This window comes from Lissotriton helveticus, chromosome 3_1 (assembly GCF_964261635.1).
Source record: "Lissotriton helveticus chromosome 3_1, aLisHel1.1, whole genome shotgun sequence".
Lineage (NCBI taxonomy): Eukaryota > Metazoa > Chordata > Amphibia > Caudata > Salamandridae > Lissotriton > Lissotriton helveticus.
This window is the reverse complement of record NC_136061.1, coordinates 1,897,048,971-1,897,070,625: the sequence shown is the minus strand read 5'-3', so window position 1 is coordinate 1,897,070,625 and position 21,655 is coordinate 1,897,048,971. Positions and strand designations below refer to the sequence as shown.

Genomic DNA, 21,655 nt, shown 5'->3' with positions numbered 1-21,655 from the left:
GTTCATTGGTCATTTTTCCTTCCTTGCTTCCACAGCTAACAATTGTCCAGAAAGATTTGGAGTCTTTGGTCTTTAGTGCAGTTCTTCAATCTTCCCAGTTATCTGCCTCCCACTCTTTCCTTGCCCTCTTGGTGGCCAGCTTGTAAAGACGCCGGTAGAGCTTGATCTTAGTTTTATCCTGGAGCTTGACTGCACAAACCAGTTCTTTTTTAGCTTTACTGCACTGGGCTTTGTACCAAGGTTGGACATTGTCCGTTTTTACCTTTGGTTTCCCATCTGGGTAGAACACATCACCAAGGTTCAGCACTAGCCCCTGATGGATATTTAGGGGCTCATTGCTTACCTCTGGATTTTCCTCCACCTCCGCCATGTCGCTAAGATAGGGCAGGGCCCTTTGGTAAACATCAGCCAGTTTATTAGGAGAGCCCAATATATATGGCCACTTGACTCTCCGCCTGTTATTAGTTAATGAGAGTGGAGGGCCAATTAAATTTGGGTCAGAACCTGGGTTTAACAGGCCCAGGCTCCCGGGTTTCAAAGACATGACCAAGGGGTTATGGTCACTGTCTTTCCTAGGATAGATTTTAAAATCGGAGACCATACCCCAGGTTCTAGCTTCCACCAGGATATAATCAAGGATGGAATTTTGGCCCTCCCTATTATATGTCATTTGGGCTGGTCTATCAGAGTTTGTCCTCCCATTGCAGGCTCTGAGAGAGGTCGAAAGGGTAAGGGAATTAATTTGTAAGACCAGAGGAGTCCAGGCTCTCACCACCGGAATCTGCGGTTCCCGGATGAGCCAGTGCTGGTCCTCATCATCTGGGCCATCATGGGATGGGTCAGTAAGTGGCTCGAACTGGCAATTAAAATCGCCACCCACAATTAGAGTAACTGCTGGATCCAGAGTTGAAATGAACTGCACAAGTTGGTCAATAGTTGCAGACTCCTTCCCACTCACGGTTGGTCTCGAGTAGATATTTATTAGCGCATTTTGCCTATTTCCAGGGAGTGTAAGTAGCACACATTGCACGTCTCGCGACTCTGTGGGAGTCTGGACAGCCTGGGCCCCCAGGTGTGTACCGACCCAGATACTAAGTTCCCTTCTTAATTGCCGGTTCGCTAAAAGTAGAGTACCCAAACCTTTGTACACCTGCCAGTGCCCAAGTTTCTTGAAATAGGCAGACATCATTACTTTCCACAAATGCTCCCCAATCTGGGCACAACAATTTGTTTGTAATCCCGGCCACATTCCAGGAGAGGATTTTAATAGAATCCTTAGCCATCCCCACCCTGGTTTCAGAATCCGCTGAGTTCAAGTTGTCCCCCCAAGCAAGCCCCTCCACCGGTGTGCTTATAGGGAGTGTTTGCCCTGCCTGAAGTGGCACGATCTCTATGTACCCTGCGACAGCCTCTGAGGCGGCCGTACACAGGCCCTCCTCTCCACCCATAGGGTAATGGCCTAGGCCCCCTAGACGGGTGTCAATCAAGCAGTTCTAGTACACTAAATCTATTAGAAAGGGACAGCAGATCACTCCTAGGGCCGTTGTTAATGTTACTCCTCCGGGGGATTTGGGTATCATGTAATCTGGAGTCCAGAGTGTCCTGGACACCCCAGTTCTGTAACCCTCCCACCCTGTTCGAAGTGGGATAGAAGTAAGTCAAGGCTGACCTACTATGTATTGAGGAAAAGGTCCCCACCCCAGTACGAGCGCCGCGCACCACAAGAGGTGCCAGAAAGGGTTTCCCCAAACGAGGAGGGCTTCGATCAAGTCGGAAAAAGCCTGCTTCCCCTCCTAGTAACACTTTGGTGGAGGAAGATGGAGTAACAGACGAAGATTCCATTTCCCTAACCAATGAGCAACTTAAGATACTTGTGGGCATGATAGACACTAAGGTGAAAGGAATTGTAAAACCGTTGGTTAGTATGATAGAAGAGCTTACGAGTGAGGTTCACAGACTGGGGGACTTACTTAATAAAGCACTAGCTGAGGTAGAAAAACTGCCTGATGTAGTCGCTGATAGAGTTGAGCAAGGAATGTGTGCCTCTACAATTGCGGGTGGCGAAGGGGCAATTCATTCTCTGGATCAACCGGCGGCTCCTCAGGTAGCAGCTTTGGAAAGTGTAAAGGGGGAGGTTGCCCCACCAGCTGCATCTACTGATTCAGAACCTACGAAGGGCTCAGTTGAGTTAATAGTTGAGGCTTCTCCTCTAGTCCTGGTACTAGCTAATGTCCCCAAATTAGGTTCAGAACAGAACGAGACCAGTTCATCTTTGATGTCTAATGCAATGCACTGGTTGACAGACAATATGGTGATAACTCCTTGGGGGAAGCAACAATTAGCAGAAGAACTAGTTATGGACAGGAGGGTGGAGTGGATTGGAAACAGCATAAAAAAATTCAAGGGCGATTGTGTTGTTTTAAACTTCTCAAACCCTGATGTTATATCTAACATACTCCCAAATATCCTTCCACCACAGCGTAGATCCACTGAAATTATCCCACTTACTTTGGATTTCTTTTATCCTCGGAACAGGAGGGTTCCAAATTTGTGTACGTTACGGACAAAATGGAACGTTGTTTCAAGTAAAGGGAGGAGGGTTGCACAATCCAATGAGTGGGGATTACATGTGGAGAATAGGTACTCAACCCTTTCTAATCTAAATGATTGCGATTGACTTTGTGGGGGCAAAAGGTCAGCATTATCCCTTCCCTCTAGACATTGTAATTGTAATTCTGTAGCTGGTTCTCTAGGGGCAGGTAACAATAGTGATCGAACAAGTTATTTAGCCCAACCAAGTTTAGCAGTGACAGCAGCAGGTGAATCCTGTATAACGACAGCAGCAGGTGAATCTTGTCTAACGAATGTAAGTTCTGAAGTGCCGATAGGAGGGACTATCGGAGGGGCGAATTTAATCTCTTGGAATGTGGCTGGGTTATCCTCCAAATTAGATAGTGGGGATTGGCTTAGCTTTATCAGTTTATTTGATGTGTGCATATTCCAGGAGACTTGGGCATGCGAACCAGTTTTTATGATAGGATATCTGAATTTTTTTGTGGCAGCAATAAAGGGACCTAAAGGGAGACCAATGGGGGGTCTCACAATTTGGGTCCGACAATCCCTTAAAATTGCAATTAAAAATATAGGGACGAACCATAAAGACATCAAGTTGATTAGGTTAACTAATGATACTGTAGGGTCACTTGACATTTATAATATATATGCCAGAAGTACCAAGGGTTGCCGATCTGATGTTTTAATTGCTCTAGAGAATATTCACGAAACGTATTCCCATGATAACAGTACTGTTATAGCAGGCGACTTTAATCGGACGTTCGAGCCTTTGCTCACGGGTGAAGCTTTGCTTGGGGCAGAGGAGGACTCCCATTGGGGTATCCCTGCGTTAGAGGTGAAGCCAGTCACACGTTGGACAGAGGACATAATAGGCCTGAACGCCATGTGTCTCGAGAAGGGGATGAGAGCTTTAATTGGAAGAACAGCACGGGATAAGAACGGCTCCATGACCTTTGATAATGGGAGACACAAAAGTTGCATAGACTATGTCATATGCAGCATGACTCTGTGGCCACTCATTAGTGATATGGAAGTTATTGTGAGACCTGAGAGTGATCACAACCCCATATGTGTGGAGCACAAATGGTGGCCTGCTAGGACTAATCCGACCTGTGTGACTGCTATTGTTCCACCTATGATCATCCCAGCAAATAATATGCGTAGGCTCAAATGGGCAAGTATAGAGACAGATCTACAGGCCATTAACGCTATTAACTATGAAACTGACCAAGCGATACAAGCGTTGGAAGCAATTAATGTTTCCTCTTCTAACTTGGGGGATGTTGTTAACATCCACGATTCCCTCTTCGGCAAGATTAAAAAACATTTCCTAAAACCTGTCAAACAAAACAGGGGAGTTGCCAATAAAGGAGCAAGATGGTACAACGCAGAATGTAGGACTGCACGACTCGCGTTGGGTCAAGCCATTAAAAGGAGGGATCATGTGACCATCTCCCTAGCAAGGAAAGGTTATAAAGCTTGCATAGTTAAAGCGAAGAGAACTTGGGACGAGGAGCACTGGTGCAAATTGAAAAAAGCTAGCGACAGAAAGGATTCTAGAGTCTTCTGGAATATTGTAAAATGGGGTAGTGAGAGAGCACAGGAACCCCCTAATAACAACGTGTCACAAGAGGATTGGGTCGAATTTTTTAGCTCACAATATGCTCTTAATAATCAGATCATTGGGCAGGACGAGTTTATTATGTCCTTTTCCAAAGAGAATTTTTTTACTTATAAAGAAGTTATGTCTGCTATTAATGTAGTGAACAGAGGGTGCGCCCCTGGGTTAGACGGCGTCCCTGCTGATATTTTTGTAAATGATAAAGGTAGATGGTGTAAATACATCCACTTACTTATTAATTTCATTGCTAAGGGAGCACAGGTTCCGGCATCATGGAGAGGTGCTGTGATTATTCCTGTGTTCAAAAAGGGGGATAGAGCCCAGCCAGGTAACTACAGGCCAATAAGCCTAATAGATACTGTGCAAAAAATTGTTGGTCGAGTAGTAGTAAATAGGCTCCTTGACTGGGCAGAGGATAACAACATTTTATCCTCCTATCAGGCAGGATTCCGAAGAGCAACTAGCACGATAGACCAAGTGTTCCGTTTTCAATTGCTGCAATGGAAAACTGTGGTGCTGGGTGGAGGCAGTCTTTACGCAGCATTTGTCCATCTGAGGGCCGCCTTCGACCTGGTGCCACGGGCCAAATTGTGGCAAGTTTTAAAGAGTTTGGGTGTACCTGAGGAATTACTTACCTTGATATGTAGTGTAGTTCCTATCTTCCCAATAGGCTCTGCGCATTGGAATAATACCTACAGCAGTAAAGGCCTAGGCCAGACGTTAACTAGGTCTACTACTGTCGATACTAGACTTAAGTTTTGGGTTTGCCAGCGTAGCTCAGAGTTCGCTAGAAACTTTCTCGAATGTTCAGGAAAGAATTAACTCCCCTGATTAGACAAGAAGGGATTTAGTTTCTGACAACCATAGAACATGACAACTTTGCTCTCCCCTAATCAAGAGTCAATCTCGAGAGTCGTGTGAGCACAAGGCAATTATTTTACTCAGTCAGTACGTGCATTCTTAGTCTCATCAGATTGTAGAGAAAAGGAAGAGACGGGCGTGTTCAATAAAAAGGTGTTATTTATTGATCAGTCTCTTTTCTCGTACAAGAGAAATGGATCGATATTATTGCAATACTTATAGTTAAGTAAAGTGTATACATTAAAAGCAATAGTATAAAATAATACTGTAAAAACATTGATATGGTTTCTGAGCCATATGATGTTTAAGATGATTAAAATATATTTACATACACATATACATTTGACTAAACGTACTCAACTGGTGTTTCTAAATACGCCTACCCCGTGTACCTGACCTAAGTCTAATGCGTGGGCGGGAATAGAAAGTTACAGTTTAAGTTAAGTTTGTTTTTGCCAAGTGAATAACTAAAGAATTCTCTGTGAGGGGTTATTCAGTTCTGTACCTGGAAGTTAGGATGAATGAGGAATGGTATCTCTTTCTCTGGTCTCGATATTCCAGGCTGCCTGCGAGGGCTGCCTGAAAGCGCCGGTGCTGGGTCTCTCGGTAGGAGATAGCAGCGCGTCTCTCAGCGCGTCAGGAAGGCGGGGCTGCTGCCAGCGGGGTCTGCTCTGCTTCTGGGCTTCGGCAAGTATGGCTGCTCCGTCTCGTCACCACGCGTGTGTTTGCATAGGGCAAGATCGGCAATATTTATACCTTAAAGGTGCCGAGATTGACGTAAGGATGGACATAGATACGTCAATAAAGATGTCATACGACTTGCTCGTTAGCACATTCTTTTACTGAAGTTCTCTGTGAAATCAAAACAATGGCCGCACGGATTTTCCAGGTTGTCATAGGTTTGATTTGTTATGAGAACGTCGTATGCCTTATCAGGGGCTGGAGGAATGTCGCTTGTCTAATTAGATCTCAAGCGTTATGACCTAATCAGATAACACGTTCCTGTGCAGTAGTGTGACTGCGTCAGATAACGGTATCTGCATCATGGGGGCTTTTCTTGCCTCATGGGCTGACTGTTAGTAAACTTGATAGTTAGTTTAACCAGAATAGGGTCAGGAATAGGGGATCGATTCAGAACCTATAGGAATACATGACACCCACTCCACGCTAACTATGGTCATATTTACTAATCTATGCATAGTATAACATAGTACAACATACTATAGAGTATAGTGTATACCTTACCACCCCAAAATACATAAATGCATTTTGAAACTTTCAAATATACTGAAAAATTGCAGTCATATATATTGTATGCACTTAAGCTATTAATTAACCGCTAAAGTAAACACGCATTTGTAGACATTATTGCTTATTTAGTATATGAGAAATACACATGAAATGGCTCTTAATATGGCTATACAGAAAGAAAGTTCGAGACCATTTCATCACATAATAAAATATTTGTGAACATACCAGCGGGCAACTAAAGTTTATAAAGTATCTAAAAATAGAAATCTTAGTTCTCTAGGAATAGTTTCTTACTTTAAGCAGAAGATAAGTGTCCCGAAAATTTTGTAAAAAATAATTTGGGGCTGCTAAAAAATTGTTGTCCGTGAACTGGTGGGAAAAATTGTTCATGTGACTTTATTTTTAAAGTTGAAGGCCGAATTCAGGGAACACCGTGTGCGAGCTTGCTCAAAAGTCTCTATTTCTGTTCTGGAGAGAACATCATATCATTAAGGCTTTCGAAAAAACTGTCAACAGCTTCATGGGAAAGTTCCACTAAGTCGGAAATAGGTGTAACCATGCATTCGTGCGCATGATTGTCTCCATTGACATTCTGATTTGCATTGCTGACAGAAGGTCGTACCTGATCAATGCTGCTTTCATCTTGAACTTCACTACTCTTCAATCGTAGTGGTGAAGATTCCACGAATGCCGTCATCAGGATTGGCAGCCTTTGAGGGCAGCACAAAGCGTGAACCTTGGTAGGAACCAACAATGTATCTGCATCCACTGGCGCATCCGATTGTAGCGTCAGACAGGTGTCTAACACGCATTCTTCTCCGCATAGCAGACATCTCAATACAGGTAAAACACATCTTTGCCACATTGGTCGAAATGATAGAAACCAAGTCATGTTCAGGTCTCTAAGCCGGGAGAGTCCCAGGATTTTTGATATCCGGTCCCGGTATCCAATGGCTAGGATTGTATCTTCCATTGTCGCGAGAGTTTGATCTGTGACATGGGTTGCCATAACGAAAAATAAGGACTAAGAATAGGATTCCTGCAATTAGTCCCAGGATCAGGGGAAGTCCGCCAAAAATCGAATGGACGAAATCTGGAAAAATACCCAGTATGGCTTTGAATGGTGTTAATGCCATCGAAAATACTGTCTTAAATACCTTTGAGACCCCAGTGGTATCAGAAATATTTAAGATTTCGCTCAGGATTTCCGCGAAATGTACGGGGGAATTAGTTGATAATAATGTATGTATCTCTGCAGTCGTCCTTGCGACTTGTAGATCATACGTTTCTTTTGATGACGAGAGCCTTGTAGGCGTCTGAAGAAGCACTGTTTTCATTCTGCTTAAAGTATCTATTCGAATAGAAGTAATTTTCAAACTGGGCCATGCCCTTGCCTCCCTGTCTGGAAAGGAGCTGGGGAACAAAGAACGTCCACAGCACTTGACCTTCGCAGTCGTAGTGACTAGATAAGGAGTCCCGGGCATAAGACTACAACATTTGCGGTCTACAATAAGAATGTAACTCTCATTATAGAGTCTTTGAAAGAATGGTTCTATTTCAGTTGCAGGTGCGCCTTGCTGGTGACATGAAAGGTTGTATGAATTCCCTTCACAGGCTCCATGCAAACTAATTCCGTTACACAGAAGCGTGCCGCTTAGTGACATAGCACAATTGTTGCCACTAAGAAACACTTTCTGTCCTTTATTACTGACACATGCATGTGAATAGGGCAGGTTCCAAGTTGTTTTAAGGTACCCCTTCCCCAATTTCTCGTACATGCCAGCCTGTATATATTTTTGGCAGTATTGAAACCTGAAGGTTGAGATTGGAATATTTATGATTCCGTGTATTATCCATTCACTGACAGGTCGTTCTGACATTGTCATTGGTAATCTTTCTAGTTTTTCAATGCTCAAGATTGTATAATCAGCACCCTTTTGCGCCATACCGATTTGTCTATCAGTAAGGTTAAAGATTTGGAATAGTGACGTTGTGTTGATTAAACGCCAAGGCACATAGCCTGAACGCAGATTTTGTAACGTCCAGCCAAGCTGTACAATAGAACGCAATTGTGACTGACCATGTTGTAATAACAGTAAGTCTTGCGATAATATATCGATTGCTGAAGACACAATGCTGTCCAATGAAAAAATTCTGGAGGACAGAGTCATTAACCCATTGTCCACTACAGAAAGTGATTTTTCCAATTTGATACGGTCAATTTCCCGTATTCTTTCTGCTGTTTCAATTTGATTAACCTTCCAGGCCTCATTGTATGCTGCATATACAGAGGCTGCTATGAAACGCTTTTGACGCTGTTTGCGTGGTCCCATTATGAAATCACGCAAGTCAGCACCATCAGTAAGTAAAGTTAGGTGTTGCTTAATTTCAGGCAGTGTGGAAGTTTGTAGCCATTGAAGGCATAATTTGCCCACACTGTAGGTTGTTATTATCCCTGGGTGATGTCTTTGGGGATATCTAGGGTCTGGCCTGGTCATTTTGAACCCCTGTGTTTTATTCAGGAATCTGTCTTGACAGTTATTTGTATCTGTGGGCCAGATCAACCATTGTTTCCAATCAGGATGTGTTCTGTTTTGGTTTAATATATGGTTTACGTCTATCTCTTCATCCGTATCAGAGCTGTTGCTAAACATTGTTTGTTTCGGAATAGACGGTTTATTTAAATCTTTGATTTTGGCTAAGCCAAGACAGGTGGTTTGTTGAACAGTGTCATTTAAAAATATCATTTGTTCTGGGATCATGCAAGCTCTAAACAAAGCTTCTAAACCCTGTACTTGCCATTCTTTTGTACCCCAAACACTTTTCAAATCAACATTTTTGTCCCAATAATCAAACCCAAAGGTATTCATTTCTTCGAAGAATGAATCTGAATATATCAACTTTGTGTTGGTTATCATGGTTTTCATCCCTGTCTTGTTTGACAATTTAAAATAAAATATTTCAGCATTACTTGTGTTAAAACCTGAAAAATATGAATATTTGTCGTAAACGGTTCTTGAGCTCCCTTTTGGAGGTGTTGCACAATGTTCCCATTGATTATAATTTAAAACATTTCTAGGTTGTGCAGATTTATGTAAAAAATGGTTACCATAGTGGTTATAGCAATACATACTATCATAATTTGTAGAACCTTGCAAATAATCATGTTTTGTAAATTTAGCAGACATTACTAAGTCAGACATCATGTTATTAATGCTTTCGAAGTCCCAATCATCAGCAAATGAGTTTGGTTTTGCAAAGTCACTCAAGGAGATCTTGATTTGGTGTGGATATTTCAGGATCTCGACCGGACCATAAATTTCATAGTCAGTGTTGTCCCAGGCTACCCCACCAGGTATAGGATTGGCTGTGAAGTTGGCTGAAGAAAGTTCTCTTTTCTCGACGTGTGAAGATGTGTGTGGTTTGAGGACCAAGTTGATGTTCTGACTTGCTGTGTCCATTTTAGCATATTTTCCCTCAATGAAGCGTCCCAAAGTTAATACCATGATGAGCCAAAGTATGAGGATAAATGCACCAAAACCCACCCAAAATTCAATCCATGGAGAAATCAGATATGTTTCTTTCAGTTGGTTCAAAAGTTCCTTAGCTTTGTCTTTAAAGGATTTTGATGATGTCTGTGTCTTTGATTCACTGAGGCTTTCAGAGGAATCATCGAAGTTGATGAAGTAGCCGGATGCAGTTCTGTCAATTGTTCCAATTGGTTCAGTATTTTTGTTTCTTGAATTGTCACCTGGTACTTCATTATAGATTGGTGTGTCTCTGCTAAATGTTTTTATTTGGGTTTTCAGAGGTCTGAGTTCTATTGCATTGTTGCATAGTCCTTGTTGTTCTTCTGTAGGCATTTCGAATGTGATGAGCCTCTTCGTTAGGACCTCTGTACTGGTAGCAAACCTTGGTGTTCTGCTACTTATTGGGAGTCCACTTGGCCTACTGTTTGTTATCGGCCACATGTTGTGGTTTTACCAGGTCGATGGATACAACTCGGTTCTCCTTTTTACCAGCAAGTGGCGGTAGTACAACTGATCTTGTCCCGTTGACAGACAAGACAGGAACTGCTTTTCTGTAAGAAGGCCCAAATTCCTTCTTTACCGCGATCTTCTCCCTGACTAGATCCCCGACTTTTGGAATCCAGACAGGTCTTGCTGGGACAGGTGGTGATTCTTCAGTGGTTGTTGGCTGTTGTTTCAACTGTATGTTGCTCAGGTCTTTTCTTGTTTTGTTTAAGTCCTGCAAAATAGCCAAACGGTCTTTGACATCAAAGTTTTTTTCTTTAACCACTGAAGTCTGACTGTCGAGGTCAGAGATAATCATTCTAGTTCCAAATAATAATTCGTACGGACTGAATCCCTTCAGAGAATTTCTTGGCAAGTTATTTAGACTACGTTGGACACTTATTAGATGTTTGACCCACCCAGCTCCCGAACCTAATATCCTTTCCATTATAGATTGCTTTCTGCCTTGGTTTTTTCTTTACACCATCCCGTACCCTCAGGAAGGAAGTGAGAAGATTCACGCTGGACTGTGCTCATTCGGCCATGTTTCCCCCCAGGCTGGTGGGCTTGAGTGAAAACAATGGTCGAACGTAGCATGCTCTTAGCGTATATGCCATTTAGACTCGCAAATCTTTGTATAACAGTCCGGACGTCAGCCGAGTGCCGGTGATCTACATTATAAGTGGAAACTAGCCTGTATATGTTAATCGCAAGCCCTGCTTTTTATTGGTCATATTATCTGCCTTGATACGACGAGGTATTGAACTGTTTCTCTCCCCACTGCGATCTCTGTTGCAGTTTGGGCAGTTTTTTACAAACATGGTGTAATGCAGACTCATGCCTGGCCACCAGTACCGTGATTGTAATTCTTCCAGAGAATCTTTTATTTTATGGTGTCTGAGACCCTCGCCCATGTGTGCGTCTGCGATTAACAAGCTTCTCCTGTCCATGTTTGGAATCACTCTATCCCCCACTCCAGGGATTCGAGCAAAAGGGACGGAGTTTGCATCGATTATGTATGTATAATTGAGTGGATAGTTGATCGGTAACGCTGAGCAGTCGCCTTTTGATGACGTTTTCACCGCCAGCACTGTTTCACCGTCAATGTATTTTAATGTACGCTTTTTTCGAACTACGGGAGCCGATTTAGTGGCTGCCGCTGCGGCTGTTTCAGCCAATGAATTCCCTACAACGTGAACGCCATCACGCTGATGACTCAGTGAGTGTGTCACGTGAGTCTTTGGTAGTTCTTTTTGTAAAAGAGCTATTTGTTCCCATAGCAATTTCTGCTTTATTGGTGCATCTGTGTCATCTTTGTAACTGTTCTGAATCCATGTCTGCAAATCCTTGTTATATGCTTTGACGCAGTAATATGAATCTGACACTATAAGTGTCGTGAATTCGCGATCCGCATTATCTAGCGCCATTTTTAATGCTATTATTTCAGTTTGTACTTCTGAATTAGTTTCTACTGAGTGTGATTTTGTTAATAGAGGTCTTAGTTTACCTCCGCGCCACACTTCTTTTGTAATCTCACATGTGGGGTTGTATGCATGTTCTCCCCAAACGGAGGGTTGAGCTTGTCCGTCTGTATAGATTACACAGGCGTAATGTCGTAGAGGCAGAATGTCGATTGGCAGAGGATACGTCTTTTCATATTTTAGATTTTTTAATTCTTCTAGTTCTGGATCAAAGTAGTAGTATACTTTGTCCGTTGTGATTGAATTCACCCATTGTATCCATTCCGGATTCAATGTTGTTGTTGGTAAATTACACGGTGTTGTTAGTGCCTCAAAGGCTGATTCTGCTGTTCTGACTGTGATATGTCTACCGTCAGCTATCTCTTTTTCTCTAGCTATTGCGGTTTGAACTGCACGAATGATTTTTTCTGTATTACTGAATTTCTGTTCAGCTTCTGTGTACAAGTGTGATTTGAATGCAATTGGTACCTTTTCTCCCTCATTAGAGGTCAGGTATGTGAATCCGCATCTCCCTGGGATGACTCGAATCACAAGATTGCGTGTGTTATCACGTGTTTCTAATTTTGTTTTAATTAGCATGTCTGTTAGTAAGGATCTCAAAATTTCTGTGTGTGTTTGAGTCCAATTGGATCTTTTAAAGTCTGGTTTAATTAGATCATAAAGGGGTTTGACCCTTTCTGCGTAATTTGCAATGTATGTTCTTCCGAAATTTAGGAAGCCTAGAATTGACTGTAGGTTTTTTAGTGTTTTAGGAGCTTGGATTACGGCACATTTCTCTAGGAAATTGTCTGCCAGGCTTTTACCTTCACTTGATAACTCATATCCTAAGAATAGGACTGTCAGATGGGCAATTCTGGATTTTTTAAAGTTGAATTTGTAACCCTCTGTTGCGAACCCAAGTATTATGGTGTTCACTCTTTTTAAGTGAGTATCCAAGTCATCGTCTGTTAAGTAAATGTCATCGACATAAGATAATGCTTCATCATCATATAGTTGTAGTAATTCTGTTACTCTCGCTGAGAATACCCCCGGGCTGTTCTTGTACCCCTGGGTTAACCGACAGAATTGTTTTTGAGTGCCATTTACTGAGAATGCAGTTAAATATCTGCTCTCTGGTGCTATGTTTTGACAAAAGAATCCATTGGAGATGTCCAAGGTAGTTTTGTATTTTTTGCGCACTATGTTATTCATTAGTGCAGCACTGTGTGAGTTTTGCACTGCAAAGGTTTTGCAACATGTGTTAAGGTGTCGGTAATCCAAAACTAGACGATATGAATTGTCTGGTTTGGAGACCGGAAACAAAGGATTGTTCATTTGTGAGGTGCAAGTTTCAATCACCCCCTGGTATTCTAGCTGATCTAGTATTTCATTTACCTGTTTTTTTGCTTCTTGCTTAATTGGGTACTGCCTTTGTGCAGTAGGTTGTGATTTTAACTGGATTTTGTGAGGAGGAGAATCCTCATCCCATCCTACATGATTTTTATATAAAGCAGGTGCTAAGGCCACTGCCCACTTTCTAGCAAGTGTGTATTTTTTATGAATCGGGATTTGATTCGAGAAGGCAGGCATAATTACTTCTTCGCCATGAGGGCACTCCCTGACAAACTCTGGTGGCCAGTCTTTTTCAGCTAGAAGGATGTCATAACCCTTGGAGAGGTTATCCCAAAATAGTCCCCTTATTTTCCTAGTCTTATCTCCCTCTATACGTAATGTTATCTCGTATATCTTGTGGGGTTTGCTAACTCTGGTGTCTGCAGTTTCCACTTGAAGATATTCATTCGTGTCCACTGTCTCCAGATGATTCATAAGGACTTTGCGAGCTATGCTCACTTCTGCTGCGCTGTCTAGCATTGTCTGAGCCCACTCTCCGTTTTTCAGTTGTGTCCTCAGTATTCTCGGCATTGTTAACTACCTTGATACTGGCTACCTTCTTTTTTGGAAATTGTAATTTCTTTTTTTGTTTAGCAGGTTCCTTGTCTTTGGACTTGGCGTGCTCTTCTCTTTGTTCTGATCGTCCTCTTCTTTCCGATTTCTGCGAGGAAGTCTGAAAGATTGAGAGGGACGTGTATCAATGTCTTGATATCTATCAGGTTTTTTAATATTATCCCTATTTCTAAGGTTATATCTTTTCCCAGAGGGGTCACTCTGGGGTGACCTGTGTCTCTGGTTCGGAGATTTCTCCCTTCGCCTAGGAGACCTTCCTCGGGACTGGAATTTCTTTTCTTTTGGATTGGATTGTTTGTTTCCATCCCAGTTCTTTTTTGGTGAATTATTATTAAAAAATATTTTTTCTGGACTTTCAGTCAGTTGCGGTTTCACTGGTATTCCACCTAAACTATCTCTGCCTAGTTCTTCATAGGATTTTTCTATGATTCTGGCAATTTCAGCTGGTTGGTCTGCTATATCTGTCTCTTTTAACCTCTGGCGGATCGCCACGTTTGCTGCTTCACCTTTTATGTTGGCTAATAATATAGCCGAGACCTGCTTGAAGTCTTTCAGTAGTTTCATACCAAGAGTTAAAGCAGGTTCTGGACCGTATTCATCTTGAATTTGTTTTAGCACATCTGGTATTACCGAAATGGATGGAACACCGTGCGTTTTTGTGTAGATTGAAGCAAAGACTGTACCCCAAGTGTCACAGTCCTCTATGTGTGGTGCGATTCCCATTGGGAGACATATAGTCAGAATCCTGTGTTTTTCTAGCGGGGTGGTGTCAGGAAACACCGCCTCTATTTGGGTGATTTTCTGTGCCAACCAGAATGGTATCTGTTCCCGTTTAGCCGGAACTTTACCTAGGCAGGATTGGATGTTCTGTGGTGTGATTTTATTTGTGTTCCCCTGGTGAGGGGTCAGCTGTGGAAGTTTAATCGCTGGCTGAATTGTTGAAGTCCGCATTACATACTGGACTAATTGTCTATGAATTTTTAATAATTGTTTTAGCTGTATTAACAGCTCTCCTGTAGACATTCTTTCGATGTCTGGGTGTGGTGTGTATCCGGCTAAGACCGGCCACGTTGCTCCTGGTCTACCTAAAGGACCGAGCCTTGTGATGTGATTATTATGTATTAGGGCGCCATCAAATAAGAGCAAATGCTCTTGGAATTTGAGTGGTACTTCCACCTCCTCGAAAGGAGTGTAAATGTCGGGTGGAACCTCTATTTTGTAATAGTGGAAGTACTTTGTTACAGCATTTGCTGCTGGAAAATGTATCCATGTATAGTATACCTCTGTCTGCCGATATTCGTGTGCCTCAATTACGAATATGACTGTGCCACCTCTAGGTGTCAGTCCATTTTCTATAAGTTTTAAGGTTATAGATTTCCTTTTGGCGACCGGGATGAGTATTATATCCCCGTCCGCATCTAGTGCTGCAGTATCAGCTGCTGCTATTTCAGCTGCTAATCTAACTGCCTCTCTTTCATCCTCATTGTCAGACATTTTACTGTCAATAAGGTTATTTTGTTTGTTTGCAGATCAGGTTTTTTTATGGAACAAAGATTAGATGCACAATATTTTGGAACAGTGTATCCTTCAACGTTGACTAAACCAAGAACCTTACATAGGAGTTCCCTCCTGCGAGGTTTTGGAGGATATTACCTTTCACCCACTCCAGACGTCTTTGGAGTATTTGGGAAAAGGGGTCTGAGTGAGAAAGCACGACTGAGTTACTCTAAATGTCTTACGTTAGTTTTATCGCCCTTTCCAAACGCGTTGGGCGCCATGTAGTGTAGTTCCTATCTTCCCAATAGGCTCTGCGCATTGGAATAATACCTACAGCAGTAAAGGCCTAGGCCAGACGTTAACTAGGTGTACTACTGTCGATACTAGACTTAAGTTTTGGGTTTGCCAGCGTAGCTCAGAGTTCGCTAGAAACTTTCTCGAATGTTCAGGAAAGAATTAACTCCCCTGATTAGACAAGAAGGGATTTAGTTTCTGACAACCATAGAACATGACAACTTTGCTCTCCCCTAATCAAGAGTCAATCTCGAGAGTCGTGTGAGCACAAGGCAATTATTTTACTCAGTCAGTACGTGCATTCTTAGTCTCATCAGATTGTAGAGAAAAGGAAGAGACGGGCGTGTTCAATAAAAAGGTGTTATTTATTGATCAGTCTCTTTTCTCGTACAAGAGAAATGGATCGATATTATTGCAATACTTATAGTTAAGTAAAGTGTATACATTAAAAGCAATAGTATAAAATAATACTGTAAAAACATTGATATGGTTTCTGAGCCATATGATGTTTAAGATGATTAAAATATATTTACATACACATATACATTTGCCTAAACGTACTCAACTGGTGTTTCTAAATACGCCTACCCCGTGTACCTGACCTAAGTCTAATGCGTGGGCGGGAATAGAAAGTTACAGTTTAAGTTAAGTTTGTTTTTGCCAAGTGAATAACTAAAGAATTCTCTGTGAGGGGTTATTCAGTTCTGTACCTGGAAGTTAGGATGAATGAGGAATGGTATCTCTTTCTCTGGTCTCGATATTCCAGGCTGCCTGCGAGGGCTGCCCGAAAGCGCCGGTGCTGGGTCTCTCGGTAGGAGATAGCAGCGCGTCTCTCAGCGCGTCAGGAAGGCGGGGCTGCTGCCAGCGGGGTCTGCTCTGCTTCTGGGCTTCGGCAAGTATGGCTGCTCCGTCTCGTCACCACGCGTGTGTTTGCATAGGGCAAGATCGGCAATATTTATACCTTAAAGGTGCCGAGATTGACGTAAGGATGGACATAGATACGTCAATAAAGATGTCATACGACTTGCTCGTTAGCACATTCTTTTACTGAAGTTCTCTGTGAAATCAAAACAATGGCCGCACGGATTTTCCAGGTTGTCATAGGTTTGATTTGTTATGAGAACGTCGTATGCCTTATCAGGGGCTGGAGGAATGTCGCTTGTCTAATTAGATCTCAAGCGTTATGACCTAATCAGATAACACGTTCCTGTGCCGTAGTGTGACTGCGTCAGATAACGGTATCTGCATCATGGGGGCTTTTCTTGCCTCATGGGCTGACTGTTATTTTATTTATTTATTTATATCATTTCTAAAGCGCGCTGTAACCCTACGGGCATCCTGGCGCTGAAAAATGCGACTGACGGGCTGGTCAGTAAAGCAAGGATAGGGGGGAGGCTTTAAGGAGGTGAGGCATTAGGAAAAAGCCAGGTCTTGATCCTTTTGCGGAAGAGCATCAGTTCGTTGGTTTTCCTGATTGCCAGAGGCAGGCTATTCCAGAGGTGGGCTGCCTCTATGCTAAAGGCTCTGCCACCATAGGTGGCTTTCCTGATCCTGGGTATACTAATGAGATTGGTGGAAGAGGATCGGAGGGCCCGTGTGGGTTCATACCACTTGAATTTGGCCTGCAGGGGCTTGGGACCCAAACCATGTGCAGCCTTGAAAACGGTACACAGAGATTTGAACCGGATCCTCTGCTGAATCGGTAACCAGTGCAGCTCGGCCTGTTAGTTAACTTGATAGTTAGTTTAACCAGAATAGGGTCAGGAATAGGGGGATCGATTCAGAACCTATAGGAATACATGACAGATAATGCGCCTTCATGAGTCTACTTATGCTAAAATCCAGTGGGGTGGCTATGGTATGGTCACAGATGACTTCCCTGTAGAGCGAGGTGTTCGACAAAGGTGCTCAATGGCTCCAACTTTGTTTACGTTGTTTATAAATGGTGTTGTCTCCCGTATGGTACCTGCTCAAGTAGATGCTCCCTCCCTTTCAGGTCTAAAAATCCCAATATTGATGTTTGCGGATGACACGCTAATTTTATCTAAAACACCTAGTGGTTTGCAGCGTGCTCTGTTAATTTTTGAAAACTTTTGTGGGGAACATGGATTAGAGGTGAATGCATCTAAAACTAAACTCATGATTTTTAAGCCTCATCATAGTTTTAAGTCAACAATTGTTATGAGTGGTAGGCCCCTTGAGGTTGTAAAGGTATTTACATATTTAGGTATCCATATTGCAGATAATATTAGGTGGAGTCAGCACATAAACATTGCAACGCTGAGACACAAACAATTAGCGGGTGCCATCAATATAGAACACAAGAAGTCCTTGACTAAACCTATCAAGCCAGCTTTGCTGGTCTATGAAGCAAAGGCAATTGGGTCTGCACTCTATGGAGCGGAGATGTGGGGCTTTGAAAATTTGAATTCTTTGCAAATTTCAGAGAATACATTTTTACGGCTAGTTACTGGTACACCGAAAAGCACTCTGCTTTTGCCCTTAACATACGATCTTGGTAGGAAACAAATTAAGGATTTGGCCAGATTACGGCCTATTCTGTATTGGCGTAGACTGTGGACTACCCCCGAGCTCTCGCACTATGCGGAAGGCTTTATCGACGTTATAAAAACGGATCGTTTTCATAAAATTAGTTGGTTAAAATCACTGAAAGCTATATTATACGAGCTTGGGTTAAGCTCGATTTGGTTAGATCCAGCTGGTGCTCTATTCCCTACCAATAAGGTGCTAAAAAACATCTATTGGGAGAACGTTGCCAACAGGAGCCTGAGCCGATCTAGCGTAGGGTCTATGCCATTGAGTTTCCTGGAGGCTAAATTGTATCCCGTGTATGAGCAGTATTGGGATATTATTACAAAGCCAGGAGACAGAAAGCTCTTATTCCAACTGAGAGCTGGAGCCCTCCCATTAAAATCATTAACTGCCAAATGGGGTACAGGGGGGAGTGACGAGTGCCCAGCCTGCGGCATGGGTAAGGAAACACTTGGTCATTTCCTGTTTTCTTGTAAAGCTTATTGTACTCCTAGGCGAGTATGGTTAGCACCCATGTGCAGGAACCTTGGGACTACATGCAGTTCTGTTGCTCTTCGTATTATATGTTCAAGTTCATCTACATGGATAGTAATAGCTATAGCCAACTTTACAGGTTGGGCATGGGTGATAAGGCAAAGATTGCTAGTTAATTAACTACTCTCTGTTAGCAAAACATGTTTTTAAAGATTCTGTTTATATTGCTTCTCAAAATTATTAATGTTTTGTATGTAGATAGAGACTGCTAGTTGTTTAACTATTCTCTGTCTGTAATGGAGACTGCTAGTTGGTTAACTATTCTCTGCCTGCAAAACTTGTTTTTATAACTTTGTTATTATTTTACGTTTTGCATTAAGATAGAGATTGCTAGTTGGTTAACCACTCTTTGTCTGTATTAATTGTCTTTACGATTATTCCCATTATTGCCTTTCTTTTAAATCTTTTTAAATTGCAATTATCTCTTTTTTACTATTCAATGAGCATTGTGAGAAATTTTTAAATTATGTGTCTTTTATGAATTCACTAGTGCTGTGTCATTGTTATTGACTGTAAATTTAATTCTGTTTTAAAATTCTGTGTATATTCTGCTTTTATGAGTAATCACTCAAATAAAGCACTATTTGAATTTGATTTGTAAGTCAAGGGTAGAGATTGGACTTGTGACCCGGAACGCCCAGGGGCCCAGTTGGAAATATAGTCCACCACCCTGCTATTCCTGAAGTTTATAACTGCAGTCGCCTTCGATATTTTTTACCCGCGGCCCTACCCATCTTACACGCCGAGCAACAAGAATTTCACTCGATGTGTGCAGTGGCAATGGCCTGTTTGAGTTGAGCCAGTGAATACATTTGTTCTTAAGAACACCGTAGTCCTCCCTTTTCTTTTGGTCCAAGGCTGGCACTCCAGCAAGGACAACCATGTAAGGGGCGGACTCAGGTGGAAGATTCAGGCAATTAGTTTCTATTTCAATGGATGGGGGATTCAGGGTTACTCCTGGGAGAATGGACTTGGGGATTGACTTGCCCACCACCCCTCGCCTGCTCAAGGGGTCTATACCCCGATGTATGTCCATCAGTACCCTCTCTAGCTAATTCCCCTGACTCCGCGCCGGGAGTCTTTGGGGTAACGGGTCTATGGGCTTGTCTATTGGCAGAACAGGGGGATGACAAGACACATTATCATACCCATAAGCCCTCACTGAGATATCATTAACTTGGATGCTATGACATGAACACCATTTCAATGTAATTTCCATTGAAATGAATGGGAACTCCATGACGAGTTACCCTTGTCATTAGCATCCAAGTGGTTAATTACTAATGGAGTCCATGGGCAGCAGAGTGCAATTGTTCCAAGCATATCAGTCTGTTTTCAATGGCATTTAGTCTGTCGTGCAAAGGGCCGCAAGTCTTAACAAAAATATTTTCCATTTTGGCCCAGAACTCTTCACCCAGTTCCGTGTGACAGGCATCATAAAAAGCTGAAGATGCCCTTGGCACGTGTTCTGGCCGCTGGACCGTAACTGGACTCACGACGTCCGGTGGCATTTGGTCTTTTCCCCCACCGTTACATTTTTTAATTGAAACGCAAGAGGTAGATAATCCCCTAGAGCAGGGGGCGTGACGGTAAGGCGTCTCTCCGTTGGCTGGGGAGCGTGGCTCTCCCCCTTCGTTATCCCCTCAGCTACCTGCTGCCGGTAAACTCCAAAGACACCTCTGTTTTGCGAGCGTTTCGTCTAATAATTGTGCTAATGCAAAGGTTCCAAGTAATATAATGTGTGTGTCTAATGGTAGTACAAGTGAGGTTGATGTAAATTGTGTTAGCACTCGTCCTAAAGATAAAAAAGTTGTTGAGAACAAATCTAATTTTATTTGTTAAAGGTGTGGTTCGAAATTTCATCTTTGTAACAACCCCAAATGTCCTGCCCAAGGTAAACGATGCAATAGCTGTAATAAAATTGGTCATTTCTTTACCATGTGCAGAGTTCCTTAAAAGTAAAGGAAAAGTTAACCTTGTATATACTGAGGAGGAAATCTGTGATGCATTAAATGTGGCTTCCTTGTCAGTTCATATTAATTCACTTGATGGTAACAAAGTTAAAGGTCCTAATTACAGTGTGCTTATTGCTACAAAGTCTCTTGATGTTATGGCGGATTCTGGTTCGCCAATTACTATTTTAAAAGTCAAAACATTTAACAATTTGTGGGTTGACATTGAGTTACTACCTACTGACTTTAATCCTAAAGCGTTTGGGGAGTATGACATCATCAAGAGGGGTTATTTTCCTGATTCTATTAAATTTAGTTATAAATACCAAGATTTATGTTGCATTGAATGGCAGAGACATTTTAGGCTGGCACGACTAAGCTGCTTTAGGAATTCTGCTGAAACCTGGTTATCCGGAACCAGATGTTCTTGGGGAATTTCCTGTTTGTCTATTAGTGACTATAAAACACATGATCCTGTGTTATCTAAAATTTTTGAAAAATATTCAACTGTGTTCAGTGATAAAATTGGTCTAGTCAAAAATTTTGAACATGTTAGAAAATTGAAAGAAAAAGTTTTTCCAGTTGTTCAAAAAGTGCGGTCTGTATCTTTATTCGTTAAGGATGATCTTAAAATACACCTGGATTTACTGTGCTCCCAGGACATTATCTGCTCAGTGGAATCATCAGAATGGGTTACGGCTGCGGTCGTAGCTCAAAAAAGCTCTGGTGAAATTCGTCTTTGTGCGGATTTGAGAGTTTTGAATCGAAATATTGTTGTTGATGTTCATCCATTGCCCAAAATTCAAGAAATGCTTGCAAAGATAGGTGCGAGTAAATTCTTTTCCACCTTTGACTTGCGGGCAGCCTATCATTAGATTCTCCTTTCTCTAAAATCACAGCCTTTGACCACATTTGTCACACCATTTGGTGTTTATATGTATAAGCGTCTTCCTTTTGAGTTGGCATCGGCTGCCAGTATTTTTCAAAGGCTTATGGATAAGATTTTTGATAACTGTCCTGGTATTCAGGCTTTCCAGGATGACATTTTGGTACATTCTGAAACAATTGACCAGCATTATA

General features: G+C 42.2%; 1 protein-coding gene across 6 annotated transcripts in view; it reads left to right on the top strand.

Annotated features, from left to right (window-relative positions):
• The window catches only part of TESMIN (testis expressed metallothionein like protein), a 1,592,961-nt gene that overhangs the window by 1,000,100 nt on the left and 571,206 nt on the right, over positions 1–21,655 (top strand). The gene's annotated exons all lie outside the window — the stretch shown is intronic.